This window comes from Myodes glareolus, chromosome 16 (assembly GCF_982192425.1).
Source record: "Myodes glareolus chromosome 16, mMyoGla1.1, whole genome shotgun sequence".
NCBI classification, from domain to species: Eukaryota; Metazoa; Chordata; class Mammalia; order Rodentia; family Cricetidae; genus Myodes; species Myodes glareolus.
In genome coordinates, this window is record NC_142041.1 from 49,377,958 (window position 1) to 49,401,208 (window position 23,251).

A 23,251-nucleotide genomic window follows, 5' to 3' on the forward strand; every position below is an offset into this window, starting at 1 on the left:
AAGCTTCTGTAATGCACATTTATGATATAAAAAATGCTTTGCATACTGCTTCATCAGAAGAGGACCTCATTTAGATTAACCTGTGACTTCAACAGCAGGTGGTAGAATGAACCAACTGCTTCAATTACTGCTTTTGCGCATGACTTTCATGTGTTGCTAAGATTATCAGAGGAACCTGATTACATCCCCTTAGACACTATTGTTGGCACGATGATTAAGCTGTTATTTTTTTTTTTAAGACTGGGGAACTAAAAGGCTTTTTGGCATGAGGCAAAAGCACTGTGTATAGAGATCAGTAAGATAGTGTGTATCATTGCCGTGTAGCTTATCTCCACATATACAGCTCCCTGGTGGATCCCTATGATAAACATTATTGGAACAATTAGCTGCTGCTGACACAGAATCCAGACACAATAGCCATGGCCAGCAGCACAGAGCCAAAAATTATGGAGCCAAAAACCATAAAAAGCAACACCAAGCTAGTCTCCCCATTCAACTGCTGTCATAAAACCCTCCCAGTGCTATGTTTGCATAGCTGGCTTCCCCGATATGGCACTGTTAACACAAAGGAAGGAGCTGCGGCACTTGCCTTTGTTTAGGCGAAATTACAAGTCATTGAATTAGTATGTCATCTTTATTGTGCTGTCATGCAGCGGAGGTGAGGAAGCCTCCCCGTAATGGATGGGAGAGTTTGATGGCCTGAAAGACAGGCTCACAGATGGCTGTTGATAGAAAGCAGTTTTCCCCCTTCAAAAAAGAGCAAGCAAGAAAGGGGGAGAAAAGCAAAAATCCTGCTTAGCATGGATTGGTACTGATTTGTGAGGTAATGCGAAGATAGATATACAAGTCTCATATTTAAGAACTTTGTGAGTCTGGAGTATGGGACAAACTCAGCAAATGCAAACCTTACTGAGGAATGGATTTATTAAACATATCACGCAATATTTCACATTCCTTGGTTGCTGATACAATTATTGTTGTTCTCAGAAAATTTCTTAGAACATTTCTAAACAATTGTGAATGATTTGATAGATAATGTGAGAAGAGTAAACTATCTGAAAGTTAGAAATCAGTGCTGAGAATAATGAAAGATGTATTTAATTTTGTACTAGTGTTACTACATTTGTTTCCAAGAGATTCTATACTGTGAAAATTTGAAGATAGTAAAAGATGTATTTTTAATTCAATGATTACAACTTTTTATCTATAGTTTCATTCATACTTTAAAAGATTATTAGGCCATTTTAGATCTGCTATTTAGAATCAATGAGATGCACAACTGAATCTCATTTTGAACAAATAAAAAATTACGTTTCTTTTGTAATCAGTAAAAAGACTGATCCAGCCTAAACGCAATTATTTTTAATCCAACTGAATTGAACAGAAAGAATACCCTTTCTGCCAGTATTTTGTTTCTGATAGGAATCTTGTCATCAAACAAGCTGGGCAATATTTGTATTAAGAAGCAAACTAGTTACACCTATGAGTTCCCACATTTTCAATGCGCTAATGATTTAGTTGGTCTTTCACCTATACACAAGAAGAGCAGAAAAAAAATCAGTGGTGTGATTTATTATGGTATGGATAGATATGTAGGTATGTAGAAGCTTCACACAAACTAACATACACGTGATTATATTTTAAAACACCTTCAGTCGTGGCTGCAGCGATGACTCAGCACTTCTTGCTCCTGTTCAGGGCTAAGGTCTAGAGCTTTCCCAGCACAAACAGGGCAGCTCACAACTGTCGGGTCCAGTCATGACAAGCTCAATAGAGCCCTGGGTCTCAATAGTTTACCTTAAGGGAATACCTGGTATTTGTGGTAAGACCATAGACTGAGACTACCCAGGCACCACCCAGGAACAGACCTAACATTCCAGCCATTGTAGATAGAATCACCTGCCAACATACACCCATCACGTTTCACCAGGACACCCCTAGGCAAATGTCAGCCAATCAGTGGTCCTGAACCTTAGAAATTCCTCACCCAACCTCTGCTATTATAAAGACCCAACCCCAACTAAGCTTGGGGCTCTCTGATTACTCCAATATGTTTGATATATAGAGAACCTGGGTTTGCAAACTTGTAAGAATAAAGGCTCTCTGCTTTTACATACAAGCCTTGGTCTCCTAGGTGGTTTTGGGGCAACTCCATGATCTGGGCATAGTAACAAGCACCTTAGCTCCAATTCCAGGGAAGTCCAATGTTCTTGACAGACATTCTGTGGGGCACAGACATACGTGCAGTCAAAACACTCTTACCATCACTTTTTTTTAATGCTGAAAATTACATTTGGTCACATGCAAAACAACCTTGTGGCATAAATGCAGGGGAACAGAATGGTAGAAATTGTGTCTGTCCATAAATGTCTTCAATGGTAAAAAGCAAGTCCTTGCTATGTTTTTTGTTGCTGTTACTATTTGTTTGTTTTGTTTTGCAGTTTTCTGAATCTTTCCAGAGCAGCACTCTAGAAAACTACCTAACTCAGAAATGTGTTCTTAGTTCAGAATTAGCTGTCAATTCAGACACATTGTTATACTTATTAAATTATCAGATTTGTGCTTTCATTTTATGATCATTTTGTATTTACTTGAAGTTGATGATGCTGACTTACAATTTATTAAGAAAAACAGCTTCAGCAAGGAAGATACTATTGGTGGTTTAATCCTGTAGAATGGAAAGGAAACATTGATTTACAGCTATTCAGATTGACTTTGAGGTCTCATTGTGATACCTGTTAGCTGAACAATCTTGACCTAGTTTATCTGACCTGGATATTTTCATTAATAAAGACAAATAAAAATAATGACGGCAAATGAACTGACCATGACTTGGGGTGAGTTTTCCTGGCTTCAGTATTAGAAAGTGCAATTCCCTTTTCCAGTTTTTCCAACATCATCAGACAAAAGGCAGGGTCTATCCATTCAGATCCTGGAAGAGGACCTGAAAGTTTGGGCAAAGAAGAATAGAAGACAAGGCAGAAGTTACAGAATGAATCTTCTAACTAGGTGTTCTAGTTTGCCTACCAAAAGTAGGTAAGAAGGCTTTCCAAAGTCAGTATAAGTAGCTGTACGATCAGGGAGCAAACTCTGGGACATGGGTTGCAAGGTAGATACTAAAAGACTTGTATACTCGAAACTAAGAGTTACCATTACTTAAAAACTAGTATTGCTAATCAGAGAGGCTTTATCCAGAAACTGATAGAAACAGATTCAGAGACCCACAGTCAATCATTAGGCCAAACTCAGGGAGTCCTGGCGAAGAGAGAGAGGGAGGATTATAATAGCCAGGTGGGTGAAGGACATCACAAGAAAACACACAGAATCAACAACTGGGATCATAGGGGCTCACAGAGACTAAGAAGAGAACCAGGGAGCCTGTGTGGGACTAACCTAGGCACTCTGCGAGTATATGGTAATTGTATAGCTTGATCTTCTTGTGGAACTCCTAACAGTGGGAGCAGGGGCTGTCTCTGACTCTTTGACTGACCTTTGGGACCCTATTCCTTGTATTGGGTTGCTTTGCCCATCCTTAATAGAAGGTAAGGTCTTATTGCAAGGGGAGGTAGGAGATGGGATTGGCTCACAGGTTATACATTTTGTGATATAAACTGGTTTCACCTAAGGCATCTTTTCTGTTCTTTTCTTGATGTCTGAAATTCGATTTTTCCCATCAATGCCTCTGTGTCCCCCGTGCCTCCGCCTGTCTGATCACTTTCTTTGGGCTTGCTTGTTACTGGGTGACTGAGTCAGAACAAGATGATAAGTTGAAATGACCACAGAGTAAAGACTTTGTCAAAATTAACTGGATTTGATTCAGCAATTATTCTAATAAGCAATGCTAGACAAGTCATTTCATCATCTCTCAGGGTTTTTTTTTTTTAAATCCACTATTTCTCCAAGCTGTAACTGAACACATCCTAGACCATTGCAAAATGAATGCAAGTTTTCTCTACATCTCTCTCTGTGTCTTCATTTCATTTGTGCGATTTCTCTATTTGTAAGGCTATTGCCTTCTATGGAACATTTTTATGCAACTAAATTCTTGCAAATATATTTCAAGTCACAGTTTGTCACATTTAATAATGGTTACGTAATACAGGTATTTTTCTAAGTCAGAGATACTAACTTCTTTCTTGGTCCTTCCTTGTAAATTATAAGACTATAGTTATCATAAACTTTAATATTCAGTTGTACAGAGCCAACAAAAACTTAACCTGTAACTGGAGGATTGACCAGCCCTATTACTCTATAGAATGCCCTCAAGATTTTGTGATAATGTCTCACTTTAAGTACACCCATTTTCCATCTCATTTAGAACAAAAATCATCTTTGGTCTTTTTTTTCCTTTTTGTTCTTCGACACTTTCTAGTCAGTTTCACGCCAGTCAGTTGGAAATACCAGTCAGTGCTCTTCTCTGGGGAAGGCCACCTCTCCTCCGGGCTCTCCTCAGTGACCTGTAGTTCTTTCTGTAGGACTGAGGCCTCATTGGCATTGCTCTAACCAGTTAGGCTTGTTCATTGGTGTCCCTCTTGTTTAGCCCACATATCAGTACCTCCTAAGGCAGAAGGGAGCTCCCTATTGCAGAAAACACCATGCAAGACACCATTCAGAAACAAGGCCCAGAGACCTCTGAGCAGGAACTGACCTGATTGTCCTCTTCCCTGCGAATTATCTTTTTGGTACCAGAAGGCACCATGCAAGCTTCCAGAAAGGGGAGGTGACTAAAAATCCTATCCAGTTTTGATGCCGATTAACCACATTAACAACCAGCATGGCACAATAACCCTAAGGATGCACTCGGGGCTCATGGTAACCAACAGCTGCCTAATGGCGCTTAACCTGCTCAACAAGAGTGGTACCATGCCTGTTGCTGGAAACCTGGCCTAGTGTTAGTGAAGTCATGGTTATTGGAGGAGAATCGCCAACAACTAATTTACTATGTTATGTTACTAGTCTGTGAGGTTTGAATGAGAATGAAGCGGCCTAGGGAGTGGCCTTATTTGACTTGTGGCCTTGTTGGAGTAGGTGAGGCCCTGTTGGAAGAAGTGTGTCATGGGGGTAGGTTTGACTGTTTCAAAAGCATAATCCAGGCCCAGTCTCTTTTCCTGCTGCCTGCTGGTCCAATGTATAACTCTGTTCCTTCTCCAGCACGTGTCTGCCTGTGTGTGACCATGCTTCCTGCCATGACAATAATGCACTAAATCTCTGAACCTGTCAGCCAGCCCCATTTAAATATTTTCCATTACAAGAGTTTCTGTGCCTCGTGGTGTCTCCTCACAGTAACAGAAGCCCCAAGTAAGACACATGCTATCTCAGTATAATCCCTAGCAACAACCTGTAATCACTTGCCCTTACCCATACAGGTTCAAGTGTAGTCCTCACCGTCCAGCCACTTTTCATAGTATAGTGCAAAGCCAAACACGCATTGTAGATGTCGTCTCTTCCTCCAGCTCTCATATTGTCATTTGTTCTTTCAGTGACTTTACCACGTTATAGATACCTGAAGGTTATCTTCTTTTTTTTTCGATTGTTGATAGCGATCTATTGATCGATTGATTGCTGAGAGCCAGACAGGACTCAAACTCGGGTCCTCTGGCAGAGGAGCGTTAGGTGCTCTTAACCTCTGAGCCATCTCACTGGCTGCTTGAAGGTTATCTTCTTTCCTTTCTCCAGAAACTTTGTCCCTGTACAAGCTTAAGCTCTTTGTGAGCCAGATATGATTCAGGTTTTATTACATTATCAAACTGCATCACTGTAATTTCTCTGCAATACTCAGTAATTATTATTTTATTATAGCATAGTATTAAACCTCAATGTTTGCCTTAGCAAATGTTTCTTGAAATACAGTGGTCAATTACAATTGGTAGGGTTAAAAGTCTTCAGACAGCTGATTAAATTACATTGTGAGTTCTCAAAACTATGAAACCATTGATTTTTTTTTAATGATGTTAAACTCTTTGTTGAGATTTACATTCTGAATTCTGCCCTTTGGTTTCATAATTTGTAACTTCAGATAATTGTCTCTATGAAGGAATTATACAGTGTTAAAGAGATGGATTTCAAAATTAGCAGGTGAGTTTCCAGTAGACATATGTTCAGCTATAATACATGAATATAGAGGCAGCCTCACCTTTTACATTGAGAGAAATTGACAAAATAGTTAATGAAATTGACACGAAGAAAAAAGTAAGTTATTTAATTGAGGGAAAATGAAACAAAGACTAAATAAATCTCAGTTAGGAAGTGCAGCTCAAATATACCATTGTTAAAAATGCTGTACTCCAACCTCATGGGCTTGCTGAAGATGAGGGAGGGGCAAAGGAATAGAAAAGACTTGAGGAGGTTGAATTTACCCTCTGACTTCACACTCAGATAAACTTGCAAATGCAATTGGTTTATTTTGTATAAATAAGCAAGAATGCTGGAAGAAGCTAAATATCTTCATAAAACAAAACATTATGATACCAGAAACCCTTAGGAATAGCACTAATGCTTTTAAATGAAGGTTTTATTTGTCTCTGAGCTGCAAAGAGGAGTCACTAATGAGATGTCATTTAAATTCTAACACCTGTTTAATGGCAGTTTTTCTCTATCCCCAAAGAGTAGCTGTTTATGAATGTTTGCAGCTTTCCAAGTGTATCTACAAGAATTGTTTTTCATAAACAATGTGTGCTTCTTGCTCACATGCTCCAGCTGCTTTACAACGTATGATGAAAATGTTTGACTGTGGCGTTTTTTATTAGCTGGGTTTCAAATACTGAAAGTTAAGATTTTGTAATACTGTAGTAAATATTTATCAGAAACTTCATGTTTTACAGATACGTGAGTGTACACTGGTGTAAGATGAATATGATTTCTAGTGGTATTCTTACCAAATAAGATGAAAAATAACATGATGGAAAGTGTGCTTCCAGATTTCCTGCTCTGAGGACACAATGTTATTCATAAATGAGCACACATGCAAAAGAAATGCTTCTTGCCCTTTTTTTCTGACCAGCAAGTAAATAACTAAAATGTCAAAATGAGACCATATGATCATTTTCTATTACTTGTATGATTTTATCAAATAAACAAGTTAGTTGCTAAAAAAAAGTTTTTAAAAATGAGCCCACAATGACTGTTGATATATATATATATATATATATATATATATATATATATATAATTTATATATGGTTTGTCCAGAAAGAAATCAGAAAAAATAACTTATATACTAAAGCCAACTATATAAAAAATCTTTATTATTAAAAGTATTTTCCTTCAAGGTCTGTCTTTTTTTTGTGATCTCACTATTTTGGACAGGTCACTCTCAAGGATATTATCCTTTAATGAAACCTCTTGCAATTCAGCACAAGTAACACATAAATGTATTCTAATAAATCCTCTATCTTGAGAAATTCAAGTGTAAATTTTTGAAGTAGGAATTTTATGAAAATGAAAGTATGAAATCTCAAAGGTGATTTCTTCTAGGAAGGCTGTGAGACCCTTACTTTAACAGTGTGCATCTTGTACCTGATAGAACCACAGTCTTCTTCCCTCCGCACGCTGAATGTGAGACATAGCAATCCTCGTTTGTGAGTAAAGCACAGTCTTGTCCTGGGGAAAGGTGAGGCTGGGGTACCACCTTTCAGAACCCATGATTTAAGATGAGTTCACTAAGCTTATTACAAAGAGAATAGTTAAGTCACAACATACTCCATGACAGCTCTATAAAGCCTAAGTGTTCTGTACATCAAGGGAAGAAAGAAAATCGTCTCAGATGTGATTGTATTATGCTGTAAACTATTGTACAGTTCTTCCTCACAGTCATTATTTCTCCTCCTCTCCTCTCTGAAGACTCTGCCCTCTTTGCGACTCTAGCCATTTAAGGCATTCTTTTGAACGAGCAGAACAATTGGATCTTTCTTTTTCAGTGTTTAAAATTCTCTTTCCCTTCCCTCTCTTCCTCCCCCTCTTTCTCTATATAATCATGTATATATACATAATCCTGTAGCGAAGAATTGAAAAGTATCAGGAGTTCTGGGTTCATACAATTTTTATTTATAGGTGGAATCTCACTGTTTCATCTGTGTTCTAATTACTCACAGGATTCATTCGCAATTGCTTGACAAACACTTCATGCTGAGCCCAGGGAAATAAGCAGAGTCTTCTTTTTTCCTGTTGCAGCTCTTTCCTTGACTTATGAAAGCCAAATATCCATTCTGTATGGAGAGATGAATCAGCAATCCATATAATATCTATTCATCATACATATTTCACAAGGAGGATATTGTGGTGACTGCAAAGTTCTTACAAAAATAATATGGAAATCCGGAACTTGATGTGGAGTGTCAGAGAGCCTCTTACTATTATTTACCTTATCAGCTTTTGCTTTCTGAAATCAATGGAAGGGCATCAAGTTCAGCTAATCCATATTTCTGAGTATGAAATTGAATTTATAGTCTGTAGTATGTTGACTACCGCTCGCATTTAAGGCATAATTGATTTTTATTGAAAAGCCAGCAGGCACATCAAAAATTTCCACAAACCACAAGGATGTTAAATTTTACCCTGTTTAGATAATAGTGTGGCTTTATTTATCCTTTAAAATGAAGCTTTTATATTTATATCAGCAAATGCCATGGAAGTGTGACTGATACCTTGTGAAACCATAAATCCATGGTTCTGTAAAAACTGTGCTGCACAGAAATAGCAACTTTATATTTCAAAGGTAAACGTCTATGGTTGGTTTGTTTTAAGGATAAATGACTAAATGGAATAATAAATCTAGCACCATATCATGTCATATGGCAACATTTCTTCCTCTGAAACAACAGCTTGCTACAGTTTCTTTTTTCTCTTTCCCCCACATTCTTTCTGCATTTCATTTTGTCTTCTGCTTTACATATTATGTAGTTTGTTTCTAGAGTCTTTAGGCATATGAAATATTATTCTTACAAAAGTATATTCTTTCTTTGTAAACCCAATAGTCAACCCTATTGTGATGCTTTGTTAAGTTTCAATAAAATATCCATAGCCCACATGATAAGCCCATGTGTTCAACTCCTCTATGTTTGAACTTCAGAATGCAAATGTTAGTGACTATCTTTGTCATAGAATTCATGAGCATAACATCAAGATGGCTTTGTCTCTGATGGGTGTGACATCATAATGACATGGATATGACTTTGTAAATGACGAGTTAGATTTTCTTTCAAAAATTACAGCAGCGTTTACACGGAAGAATCAGGATACATTCTACAGAGTTTGAGAAATTTATGGAATGCATTAGACCTTTGTAGGAAATATATTTTATCCAGGGTCACCACTGACTTGGTCTGACCAAGGGAACCTAGACATGTGTGGCCTTGCAGGAAGGTCCAGCTCATTAAGAGATCAATTGCCCCATCCTTGTGGGGCTTTTGAGCATCATATGTGGTAGACATGCATGTAGTTGAAATACCGGCTTATAATTATCTAAACGTTTACCCTGTTTCCATTTTAGACTTACAATTATTTAAAAAAAAACAATTGATTTTACTTTGTTTTTATCTACACGATATGTTTATATATGTAGGTCTGTGCATGTTTGAATATAGGTGTCCACAGATCACAGAAAAGAATGGGGAACTCTGGAGCTGGAGTTTCAAGTGGTTGGGGGCAGCCCAATGTGGGTGCTCAGAACCAAATTTAGATCCTCTGCTGTGGAGGGCCATAGACACAGCTCATTCAGAGTGTTTGAGCCTTTTATTGTTCCTTTAAGGTCAAACAACAGGATATTTGACTTAAGGTGAAGCTGCTGTAAGTCTTGCCTAGATAACGGAATATTTGGTCTAAGGTGTCTGGATGTTTAGTTCCAAAAACAGAATGTTTACTTAGGGAATAGCTGTTAGATGTTTTGAATATTAAAGGAGTAATTACTCTTGTTTGTTCCTTGTACCATGACAAAATAAAAATCCTTTTGCTCTCCCCTTTGCCCTGGGGTATAGAAGGGATATGAAAAATAAACTCGGCGTGGATTCAGTATTCACTGGAACGCCCTCCCGACTCTATCTTCAGTCTCTCCTCTATTTTTTCCCCCTAATCCACACTCCCCTCCTCAGGACTGTATGGACAAGTCAGCAGGTCCAAGACACTCTGCGACATCAGCATATGCTCTGAACTGCTGAGTCACCTCTCTAGACCTATAACTACAAGCCTTTTGTACTGTCTAATATGCCCTAGCTTTCTAGGAATCAACCTGACATGCAGATTAAGAGAAAGTTGTCTTGAATGTCATTCATTATTAATCATCAATGGCAGCCCTTTGTAGTACTGTTGCATCAAAATAATGACATTACTTCAGCTTAATTGGTAGCCGATGTTTTTAACAAGCCTAGAATGATCCTTGTGTGTATACCGGTGCTAGACTTAATGTCTTCCTTATATTTAAGATGGTTTGAATGTCCACATTTCAAAATATCTACTGCTTTGCTGAGATGTGTTTTCTTTTATATTACCTTTACTTTACAGTTGGTACACAGGAATGATACTGGATTTTTTTTTCAATGATAGCCTCAACAATGCTGTAGTAGCTATGAATTTCATTTTGAAATACTAAATGAATTATAAGACCCTTGTAAAAAGTAGCCACTATATCTGCTGAGTTTGAAAACAATTATCTTCAAAGCACAAATGCAATAGTTAGAAACGTTCAGTGATAAATCGTGAGATCATTTTGATACAACAATTATTTCCAATGAGGAAAATAGTGTCTCCAGGGGTTTTAAATATGTACCAATAAGCACTTAGTGTCTATATTGTTCTGTGTATGTACGAAGAGTACTCAAAACAATTTGTCATATTCACAGTTATGAAATGATGAAACCTAAGAGATTATACCTTAATCTCTCAAGAGTAAACCTGGCAGGGAGAAGCAGTATAACTTTCACAAAAGCAGGTACTTTCAAAGAGATGCTTGACAGGCTCAGGGACAAATCTTGTTAATAAGTAAGAGGATTTGTGCTTGGCTCTGTCACATGCCACTTTGAAAACCTACCCGCAAACTGTCTACAGATTTCAGGCCCATCTTTCCCTCCGTGCTTTTCCAGAGTGTTTCTCCCACCATTTCCCTCTAATTTACCTTGTGGCATAATTTAATATCTTTCATGCGGGTGGCATGTATATGATGACTTTGTGGTAGTTTTATAGTTAACACAATATGTGTTATATCATTTCATTTTTATTTACTGTTTTGTTGTAGGGCCTCTTTACATCTTTTGTCAGTAGTAAGTATGTGAAAGTGCCTTCTTCATGTGAAGAGAAAGTAAATCTTATTTATATTGCAATTTTAAAATCAATTTTTATTTTAAAAATTAATATTAAAACAAATAGTAAGCTATCTATGAAGAAAATGTGTTACTCTTTTATTTCAAGTATGAATTTTTAACTAAATCATGATGCTTCCAATAATTCAAGTTCTCTAGGACACTTTCAGATCGAATTTAGTTCTGAAGACTGTGCCACTTCTGTTGTCGGACTTGATCTGGGCATCTCATGCATTTGCATTTGCAGGTGCTAGAGCGGGCATTTGCTGCAGGACACTTTCCAGGCATTAGTGGTGTGATTCAGTGTTCTTTGTGATCTGCCAGTTAGTCTTTGTACCCTAGGACATGGATTTCAAGAAGACTGATTCGAAACGAAAGACATTGTGGGGTGGAATTTGTTTGCGTCACTTAAGAATATTAAAGATGTCAGAACTATTGGACTGGAAATGCATTCTGGAGGACGAGCGGTCCTCAAGTGACAGCATTCTCTCTGTTCAATTTTGGGCACAGAACAAGGTTGTCCTTCCATAGTACTCAACAGCTGGATGAAAAATAAAAACAAATCTGATGCGCCAGATGGTTTATCTATACCATATCTCACATCTGGGTATTCTTTAAACATTTAGATGATTGGCTGAGTTTTCATATCGCATCGGCATACTTCTGGCACCTCTTCGATTCCACATGCTGGGCTTATGCATTTGCATGTGTCCGCCGAAGAAAAGAAAGTGACTAGTGACGCCGACAAAACTTACCAGAAAAGAAAAAGAGCAGTGCGCTTTGTGTGTAATCACATTCCTTTGAAGTTCCAAGTCTGAAATCAAGACTTGGATGCTGTTGTTCAAATTTGAACATTCTGAAAGACAGTGACAAAGTTTGAACGATTTGACAGCCTCTTATGGTTTCAACTCAAATATCAGTAGACACGAGACATGACTCTCTGGCTCAGAGGCTACCTGGACACAATCAGTTTATTCTCTGGGCTTTTAAATCCATGTTAGAAAATAAATTTATGATGCTATACTTGCAAGTATTTTTTTTTAAAATTAAGTAGACATGTGACTTTGGGCCTGCATATAAAATGGTAGGTCTTTTTTTGGAATGTTTACCTGAGAATGCCAAGCAAGCAGATACGTAAATGGTGGTGTTCATTGAACAAGGTACGAAGATTTGCATTTATGGTGACTGTTGAACTTTTAAGGCGTTTCGTGGTCATGGTCCTGTTTTGTGTAAAACCCTTCCAAAATCCAGTGTTACTCAGTGTTGATTTAGGCAGTTCACATTTTTTCTGAGTAGTGAATGAAACGAGAAAGACACTTCTGTGTGGCGAACCTATTATGTTTTGCATTACAATAGGCAATATACCCGGTATGTATTTTCTTAAGTTCTCAGAAGTTGCTTTAACTGTGGTGAGTTGGACTTTAACTACTGCTCCAGCTGAAACATAGCTATATCTGTAGCTTTTGTCAATGCCTTTGAATAATTTCTGCGTGATAGTACTTACATATAAAACAGAACTGTCTAGCTGATAGGCTTATTATAAAAACTGAGGATTTTGTATGCTAATGCCAATAAACTACCCAATAATTAGCATAATGGTGATGCCCAGTGCTCTGTGTGAATGCTGTCTGACATTTTACAAGTGGAAAAGTGGAGGCCTAAGAGAGTTGGCAGTGATCATAGACTTAGGATGCCCTGAATAAGGGAATTGAGAAACATACCAGTCTCAAATGATACTCTGTTCATCATTCTAATATCAACTATTTATGAGAATAATAATTGCCATAGTTTTTCCTTTATGAGATTAATCCAAAAGTAGCACATCTTTACTTTCATAGTAATTTCACTTGTCATCATTTCTCACTATCAAAATATTACTACAGTTAGAGAAATGCACAGCAATAACAAAACTGATGCTACCCTACGGTTCCTATGAATGCAAGAATGAGACATACTGGACCAAATCTCCACTTCTTTGTTGCACTAGGGCTCATTAGAGACACCACCTTCCTCAAAGAATGCTTCAAATAAGTAAGTATTTCTGGAATGAAGCAAACACAATCCCTATTCATCAGAAGTTTCTGTCCCACCGAGATTCTTAGGCAAGTCCTTGTATATGCAATAAATTTTTATAAGTCAGGGTAAAATTAAGCCTCATTTAGAGGACCCAACAAAACACAATTATAACAAGGGGCATTCCTCAAAATCCATACAGAGAAATTACCATTGAATGTCCTCAGGGCATGGGCAGGTTTTGATAAGTCCACATAAGCAGTTTTCTAGGCTGGAAGGGTAGAGGGGACTTTAAAAAGCAACCCTATATTTTCAGACCACACGGCACATTTCAAAAGTATAGTGATAGATGATAAGGAATTCATCCAAATTGTAGTTTATAAAGAGAGTTATAATTTAGTCATTATTCTTGAGAAAGTTTTGAATTACTTAATTCAAAAAGTTAAAAAGATGATTTAGATTTAATCTATGTGGGAAGTAGAAAAAGACAACATCCCTTGAGTAAACTGGGAGCATGAGGACCTTGGGGGAGGGTTGAAGAGGAGGAGAGAGGCAGGGAGGGGAGCAAGAAAAATGTCGAGCTCAATAAAAATCAATTTTAAAAAAGATGATTTAGAAGTAACTTCCTGGGGAACAACTTATTTTCTCCAGCTCGCAACATTCTTTAGTTCCCTGTAGTTTGTTGTCTAGGGTGGCGGCCCATGAAATTTCCCCTTCCATGGTAGCATGTCTGTTTCTGCCATCCGTGTTCATTTCATATTTAGGTAGCCCTGTTGTTAAGATATTTTGGGTGTAGCATTCCTGTTATTTCTAGGAGGAAAAGTCTTACATTAGACAGTCTGCTTTTCTGGCTCTTAAACTCTTTCCACTCTGTTTCCTGAGCAAATGTATATTGTCCCTAAGGCTATATACATGCAAGTAACAATATATGAGCCAAACACATACACACACACACAGACACACATACTTTCCTGACTGATTAGCACTTCTTGATTGTAGATAGTTGGAATGTTGCATCTCCAAAGTCAAATTATCTTTGTCTCTCTTTAATTACCTTAATAGCCATTCATTGTGCAAGTGTGTAGTGTATATGTGTGTCTGTGCATGTGCACATGTGAGTGTGTATATGTGTGCATGCATGAACGTGTGTGATCTAATATCCTTATGACTCTCACAGGAAACTTTGGGGATGGATTAACAAATGTCATCAGATTGCATCTGAAACTCGTAGTTGGAAGTTCTGCGAGGTAATAATTAGCCATGTGGTATTCAAAGGAAGAATTCTAAAGAGACACAAATTGGAAAATATGAATAAAATCATAGAGATTGTTTGGCAGGGTCTTAAAGTCTAATACCTAGTATTAATTTCCAAGGTGAGATGTATGTGATACTTTCAGACTGCATGGACACAAAACCTTCATGATTTCTATTTTCTGGGATCAGAATCTTATAAAATATGTTTATTATTATTATTATCATTTTACAAATGTCTGTCCTACTATAGTACTCAATTCCTATTAAAATTGTAATTAGCCTTGCTTCTCAGTTCTAAACGATTCATATGGAATTTAAATGGCATAATTTGCCTGAATACCTAAAGATCCCATGAACCAGATATATTAGAAAATTGTGCACTGGAGTCACTACATGCTGCTATGTGTAGCTACAGTAGCTGTTTTATCAAAGGAGAAATGTGGTGTTTCTTGAGGTGGACTATAATTCTCATTGATTCACTAGCATGTTTCAGAAGGAAGAAAGCACAGAGTGGGAGACAGGAGGGGTTAGCAGATTAGAGAGCAGATTAAGTCATCAGCTCCTTACTATTAGCGGGGAGGTAGATGCCATGAACAGAATTCCCACAGATTCATCCAAAGTAAATAAATACAATTGCCTGCTCAGAAAGAAAAGTTTTAAGGAGTCTGGAGTGAGATATGATACTTGTCAAAGGAAAATACGAAATTGTTCCAGATGGTTGAGATTGTGAGAAGGAGGTGGAGAGGTCAGATGAAGCTAAATCTGGAGTGAATGAGCAAGGGGAGCAGTGGTGAGAATCCTTAGGGACTTGGGCAGGTAACTAAAAACTTCATCTGAATGACAATAAAATTCCCAGAAAGAAAGTCAAGAAAAAAGAAATACTAAGTCCTTTATCATGCAAAGCCAACCTTTTAGAGCTATTATTCACAGCTAGCACAAGGTGTGGGCTGGGGTGCGGGTGGGCAAGTTTGCAGTCAATTGAAGTGTTTAAAAGGAGAAGGGATACAGGCTTAATATACATACCTAACCTGGTTGCTTCCCCTCTTGCCTGGCTATACCTTTCTGCTGCAAAATGTACTAACAGTTCCCTCTGCTGTCTACAAGCAAGATGCTGATGGAGCAAGCAGCACTGCTTGCTTCGTTGTTAAGCGTTTCACATATCCTAAAACACTGCAAAGGGGTATGGGGTTTTCGGGAACCACTGCCTAGACGGAGACTCATCACAAGGTTTCAATTTATTGGTTTTTGAAAAATCAGAAAATATACTATCAGAAATAAAAAATATTTAGTTCTACCTTAACTTCATCTCATTATCTGCTTGAACAAAAATGGACCTGTATGCTTCTGTGCCCATAATGGATTTGAGAATGGTTCAATGGCAGCACCAACAACCTACACATTCAGAGTCTGTGTTACTGTCCTGAGCAAGCACACTGCTGTAGGATAGAACATCAGCCACATCTGGTTTGGTTTGTATCCTTTTTAAATCTCTCATTTTTATCCATCTGTACTATATGGACACTGTTAGAGTATTGTTAGGATAGACTAATTCCGAGGTAAAAATCTGCTCCTTTAGTCTATGAGTTTTGCTTTTTCATTCGTCTAGCCCCAGAATATTAATAATCTCCATCGTATAGAGGGTAGTCTACAAAATAGAAAACACTCCCACTCCTGTTGTATTGATATTCCCTTTATAAACAAGGTACATACAGTATGTCAGTCTATGATAAATGTTATGGCATTAGAAATTGTTGGAAGCACAGTGTGAAGACCCTTGAAGCCACAGACATAGAGGAAAATCAGGAATGTAAATCATGGGGGGGGGCTCCATAAAGGAGGAGATACCTGTTCTTCCATCCAGAAGGTTGGGTATTGGAGACTGATTAATAGCCTGCTGATCTGTGTTATCTATTGGGCCATATCAAGCTCCTACAATCAGGAGTATAGGAAGTGCCTAGTAATCTAGATGACACTTAGAACCAAATTTCCCCATAACCAGAACTATAGATGGCTAATAGCCCAAATGACCTCTGAGTTATCCATATGACAGAGACCAGGTCAGACCCTTCCATAGGCCCTTAAGCTAGTACAGGTAGCTTATCTCTAAAACCCATCATCCTTGAAGAAATGACATGCATTATTACAAAGCATGTAATAGTGTTTTCTTATGTACCAGGTATTGTACTACACAAGACATTTCTTTTTCCCCCAAATCCGACTGAGTTTTAAATATGCTGAGAATGAACCAGCTGGCATCAGATTCTTTAGAAGTCTTTGTGGAGAGAGCTAGATGAGCAGTAAATCTGAAGCCAGTTTTCATTTTCATCTGATGAGACAACCCCCTCTTACTGTTACCATTCTATGGTTTTGATCATTGGTAGTTGTGGATATCCTGTGTTTTACCGATTGATAATCCCGCAGGTTTGTTGATACCTTTCCCCTTTTAAAGACTGTGAAGGCAGGTTCTCTTACAATCAGCCTATGTATGTTCATTTTGTGGTACACAGCAGGATTCTTCTGTGAGTGAAATAAGGTTTCATGTAAGGAGACGCTGTAAAACCAGGTTTGTTTCAGGTTTCATGAGACCACATATTATACCGGTCCTCAGCAGGTACTTGACTAGAAGCATTTAAAGTGAATGGAGGATGTGATGTCAGTAGTGAAGTGCAGGCACCCTTATACCGAAATAATGGTGATAGCAGTAATATCTGAGAGGGATGAGACTGATGATGACCAGGTTCAGTTTTCGTTAGCAAAGTTGCTGACGTGGCAGCTGAGAAGGTTGTCGTGGTGGAAACAACCTGCCAAGTACAGGGTCGTCAGTCTGAGTTTCGCGTGCCTCTTCCTGGGTTCTTCAGCTTGCTCGTGTAGGAAGATAGCTGTCTCTGGTGAAAACAGGCGCACGCGTGTTCTAGGTAGCCACACCACTGTGTGGTGGATAATGGAATTGATAATCTCAGTCTTGTTTGGGGCTTCGAGTGGCAGCAAGGGATCCAGACCCTAGAACAGTGGGTGAAAATGAGCTCCAGGGCTCTCAGCTTGTTTGATTCTCCTACTCAGGATGCAGACAGCACTGCGAACAGTGAATTTCCTAAGAGGAAAAGGATCATGCCAGGTCCCAAAGGAACCTGGGACAAGTCTCACCCCATACCCATGGTTCCTCTCAGCATTTCTCTTCTCACCCAGCCCCCTACCCTAAATGTCTCCAGGCCAGAGGCTGTGCTTCCCTTTCCCCATCTCCTGATTCTTATATAACTCACTCTCTTGGTCCCCATGCCCTTTCTTGGTCTCTGGGATTTCTCTCATCCTCTGACCCACAGCTCCTCTCTTGCTCTGCTTACCCATCTCCCTTCTCTTCCTCTCTTGCCGTCCCCATTTCTCTCTCCTCTCTTGGGTCTGTTGTTCTGCTAGCCATATTCAGTCTGGACTGTTCTATTTGCCTCTGGATGTTCTCTCTCCCATATCTACAATAAAACCCATCTCCTCAATTGTTATGGAAAATTACTTTAACTATGTAAAGTTATGTTACCTTTGCATATGTTACATTTGTTCAATTATGCAAAGATGTGTTGTTTTACCTGCCTAACTAAGACACTCAATTGGTGTAATAAAAAGACAACCAATAACTGGGGAGAAGAGGGATTGGCAGGGCTAGCAGGCAGAGAGAACAAGTAGGAATAGACATCTAGGCTTGAAGAGAAAAAGGAGAAAATGAGGGAAAAAGACAGAGAAACACTTGGGGTCAGAATCCAGACAGTTGCCAATCAGCCAGACACGAGGTAAGACATACAGAATGAAAGAAAGGTAAAAATCTCTGAGGCAAAATTCAGATGAAAAGGAAGAGGTTAAATTAAATTATAAGAGCTAGTGGTACAAGTATTAGATAAGGCCAATAATGAGTCTCCATGTCACGATTTGGGGACGAACAGACTGAGAAAGCCTGCTATACTCAACCATATCTATAAGTGGTCATTGTTTAGTTTGGGGGCTCAGTCATATCCTTGTTTTCATTCAGATCACAGGGCAGTATTGATTGAAACTTTCAAACAAGTATAAATAAAGTAAACAAAATCAAGTATAAATGGCCAATCAGTCCTTTTCTTTTTACTTTAATGGATGTGTTTACTAGTTATTGCTAAACTCATAGCTACTTTGTGTGTAATAACTTCAAGCAAAATACAAACACTTTAATTGGTTTAGCATTTTAGAATAGGGTCTAGTTGCGTAGTCCAAACTTGCTTCAAAGGTGATGATACCTTTGTCTCAGACTCATGAGTTCTGTGATTAAAAGCACAAACACCACACCTGTTATAAACCTTTTCAGCTCTAAAATCTATCTTCAGTGATGACAGTGGCCTTATGTGATATGTTTTATAAATGTTAGTTTATGTTTTAAAACTAGTATTACTATAGTGTAAGCATTGTGATGGTGTTTCATGTAAGAGAAATACGGCTAAAATCTGAATTAATGTTCTGAAATATGTAATCACTATATTTGAGTATTTTCTGTAGCAAAACTTGTACAACTCTAATACTGAAAAGCATGTTAGACATTTGTGCTTGAACTGGGCATGGTGTCATATGCCTTTGATTCCAGCACTCTGAAGGCAGAAATAGGCAACTTACTATCAGTTCAAGGTCATCCTGACTTACATACTGAATTTTAGGCTCCCAGGACTATATAGTGAGACCCAGTACCAATTAATCAGTTAATCAATCTTTCAATAAATAAACATATTCCTGATTAGTAATTTTTAGCATTTTATGGTATGGACTTATTTTGAAAACTTTGATTAGCAACGAATTAATTCTTCTCTACCAAACACATGCAGGCTAAATACCTTTTTCGTTTTCAGAAATGCCACAGACCTGTTTGCTCCTTTAGATACAAAGGGAATATGAAAATGTTTATTTATTCCTTTTATAAAAAGGATCACTGCATTCAATACATTTTCACTAGAATATCTTCTAAAAAATACCTATTCTTTGTCCCTATTTCATAATGATAATTGCTATAACAGAATAAATACTCATGTTTGTATTAGTTATTTTTCTATTGCTTTGATAAAACACTATGACCAAGTTGACTTGTAAAAGGAAGTATTTAAATTGGGCTTACCTTTCCAGATGTTTGGAGTTCATGATGGTGGAGCCAAGGCATAGCAGCTGGAACTGCTCATACTTCAAACTACAAGCAGTGCTAGACAATGGGGAATGTCTGTGGCTTTAGAGATCTCAAAACTGTCCCCCAGTGACAGGTCTCTTCCAGCAAGTTCACACCTCCGAGCCATTTCCAAGGAGTTCTACCAACTGGGGATCAATCATTCAAACCTGATTCTATGGTGGCTATTTTCATTTAAACAATCACTATATTATTCTAAGAGTTTTATTTAATGTTTATACTATATTTATGGTAACTGAAGAGATGTCAGTAGCTGTTCTGAATTTGTGCTTGACTCTCTTTGGATTCCCCTTATGAATACCTGCTGCTACTTACAGGAGCACAGAGAAGGAATTCAACGGCCAAGATTCTCACTGTGAATCATTTTGACTTAAGTTCAGTCGCTGGTCTAAAGCCTGTAAGACGGCAAACTGGTTTGAATGAACTGTCAGTGTCATTCAGTTCCTGTGGCTCTCTCCTCAGTAGTGGTTGCTTTCAGATATTTTGAGGACTAAGTTCTTCTGTGTTCCTCCTCATTAATTGACTGGTATCTTGTGACTACATACTCTGTGCAAGATACTCTTCCGGATGGGGAGGAAAACAGTGGGAAGGACTGTCATCATGCTGACTCTCAGGAAATGTGGTGCCAAGTTAGAGAGAGAAACGTTAGGAAAAGTAAACAGATTCACAAACTGAAGCATGTGATAGGCAAAAAAAAAATGAAGTCTTGAAATGAACTGTGAAAATTCACAGTGTAAGATTGTTACTCCCTGAGTAGTGGGTGACTAGATCAATTTTAAAAAGAGTGTAACTTTATTTAGGAATAGCTACTAAAACTGATTGAGAAACAAGTTGAGTGCCAAGATACGCAGTCTTGGTCATTTTCAACACTGAAGCAAAGTGGTTGTAAGGTAGAGAATGGCATAGTCAAAATTTAGAAGTGGGAAGGAAGTTTGTCTCTGTCTTGAGCACTTGTGGAAGTTTGAGTAGGTAGAGCCTATGGACTCTTATGTTTGAATCCTTGACCCATAGGGAGTGAAACTATTAAGAATTTGGCCTTTTTGGAATAGATGTGACCTTATTGGAGAAAATGTGTCACTGTGGGACTAGACTTTGAGTTCTTATATGTTAAAGCTATGCCCTGTGTAGTACACAATCTTCCTCTGTAGCTTGCAGATCAAGATGTAGAACTCTCAGCTCTTCCTCCAGCACCATGTCTTCCTGAATGGCACCATGCTTGTTTCCATGATGATAATGGACTAAACCTCTGAAACCGTAAACCAGTTAAATGTTTTACTTTCTAAGATGATGTCTCTTCACAGCAATAGAAGTCCTAAGACAGTACTTGGAAACAAATGTCTTTTAGAATGTGAACCCATGATTGCAATAAATTATGTTAAGAAATTAGATTTAATATAAATAGATCCATGCCAGAACATCAATAAAGGGATAAGTTGCTCTCCAGAGATATTTTCTTTAAGTTAGGTCACAAGGAAGAGGCTCAAACTGTTGTGGAATCACCCTTCTGTACACTGTGAATATGTATTTCTATCATTGGTTACTAAAAAGCTGTCAGGCTGATAGCCAGACAGGAAGTATAAGTGGCACATCCAGACACAGAGAACTCTGGGAGAAGGAAGTGTGGAGTCAAGAGATGCTAGCTAACTGCCAAGCATTCAGGATGTGTAAAAAATAAGATAAAAGTTATGAGCCATGTGACAAAGAATAAATAGAAATATGAGTTAATTTAATTGTAAGAGTTAACTAGAGATAAACCTGAGCTATTGGTCAAGCATTTACAATTAATATAAGCCTCTGTGTGGTAATTTGGAAGTGGCTCCTGGGACAGGAAAACTGCCCACAACAGTGCTCTCCCAAAGCCTACTTATTATAAATACACGATATGCTCTTCTGCCTCCCAAATATGATTTTAAAGATGGAACAGAAAAAAAGAAAAGGGCCCCCAGCTTCCATCCAGAGGGCCTTCGGAGTGGTGAGTTGAATCGGGCCCGCGACAGGGGCCCGGCGAGGGGAAGCTAGGTCTCTCCCCGACCCCATAGACTCCCAGGTCAGCCTGCTCTGCTGGCTCCACCCTGCTAGCTTCCCCGCCAGCCATCCCAGCTTCCATCCAGAGGGCCTTCGGAGTGGTGAGTTGATTCGGGCCCCCGCGGGCCCGGCGAGGGGGAGCTAGGACTCTCCCCGACCCCACAGACTCCCAGGTCAGCCTGCTCTGCTGGCTCCACCCTGCTAGCTTCCCCGCCAGCCATCCCAGCTTCTATCCAGAGGGCCTTCGGAGTGGTGAGTTGATTCGGGTCCCCACGGGCCCAGCGAGGGGGAGCTAGGACTCTCCCCGACCCCATAGACTCCCAGGTCAGCCTGCTCTGCTGGCTCCACCCTGCTAGCTTCCCTGCCAGCCATCCCAGCTTCCATCCAGAGGGCCTTCGGAGTGGTGAGTTGAATCGGGCCCGCGACAGGGGCCCGGCGAGGGGGAGCTAGGACTCTCCCTGACCCCACAGACTCCCAGGTCAGCCTGCTCTGCTGGCTCCACCCTGCTAGCTTCCCCGCCAGCCATCCCAGCTTCCATCCAGAGGGCCTTCAGAGTGGTGAGTTGAATCGGGCCCGCGACAGGGGCCCGGCGAGGGGAAGCTAGGACTCTCCCCGACCCCATAGAATCCCAGGTCAGCCTGCAGTGCTGTTTCCACCCTGCTAGGCTCTCCCACCTGCCATCCCAGCTTCCATCCAGGTACAAATTTCTATATTTCTCCCCTCCCACTGAGCCCATAAAATTTCCCCAGCTCAGCTGCCTTGCACACTGGGCCTGCTCTATAGGGGCATCCCGGAAAGAGGCAGTGCCTGTGGTTTAATACCCTGCTTGGGGAAAGGTAGGCATTCTATCAGTGAACTCCCTGCCCAACAAGGGAACCTGACCCGATACCAGAAGTTCCAATAGAGAGCATTTGATCGAAGAGATGGGCAGACGCCAAGGCAAGACCTCCTCCAACAATCTGAAAAACAACATGAAAATATCAGATCCCAATGACCCTACAACAGAAGGATTTGAACACTCTAACCCAGATGAAGTGGAAAAAAGTGCCATTATGAAAGCAATAGAGTCCCTTAAACAGGATATGAATAACTCCCTTAAGGAACTGGTCAAGAAGTATAACAAAAAGTTTGAAGAAATGAGTATAGAAATGGATGAGAAATATAACAAAAAGTTTGAAGAAATAAGTAAATCCGTGAGTGATACCCTGAGAAACCAAGAAAAAACAATCAAACAAGTAAAGGAAACAGTCCAAGAATTGAAAACTGAAATGGAGGCAATGAAGAAAACACAAAACGAGAACCGGCTGGATATGGAAAACCTAGGTAAACGAGCGGAGACTACAGAATCAAGCATAACCAATAGAATACAAGAGATAGAAGAACGAATCTCAGATTCTGAAGATACCATAGAGAAAATAAATGCTCTGGTCAGAGAAAACAGCAAATCCAACAAATTCTCTTCACAAAACATTCAGGAAATCTGGGACAC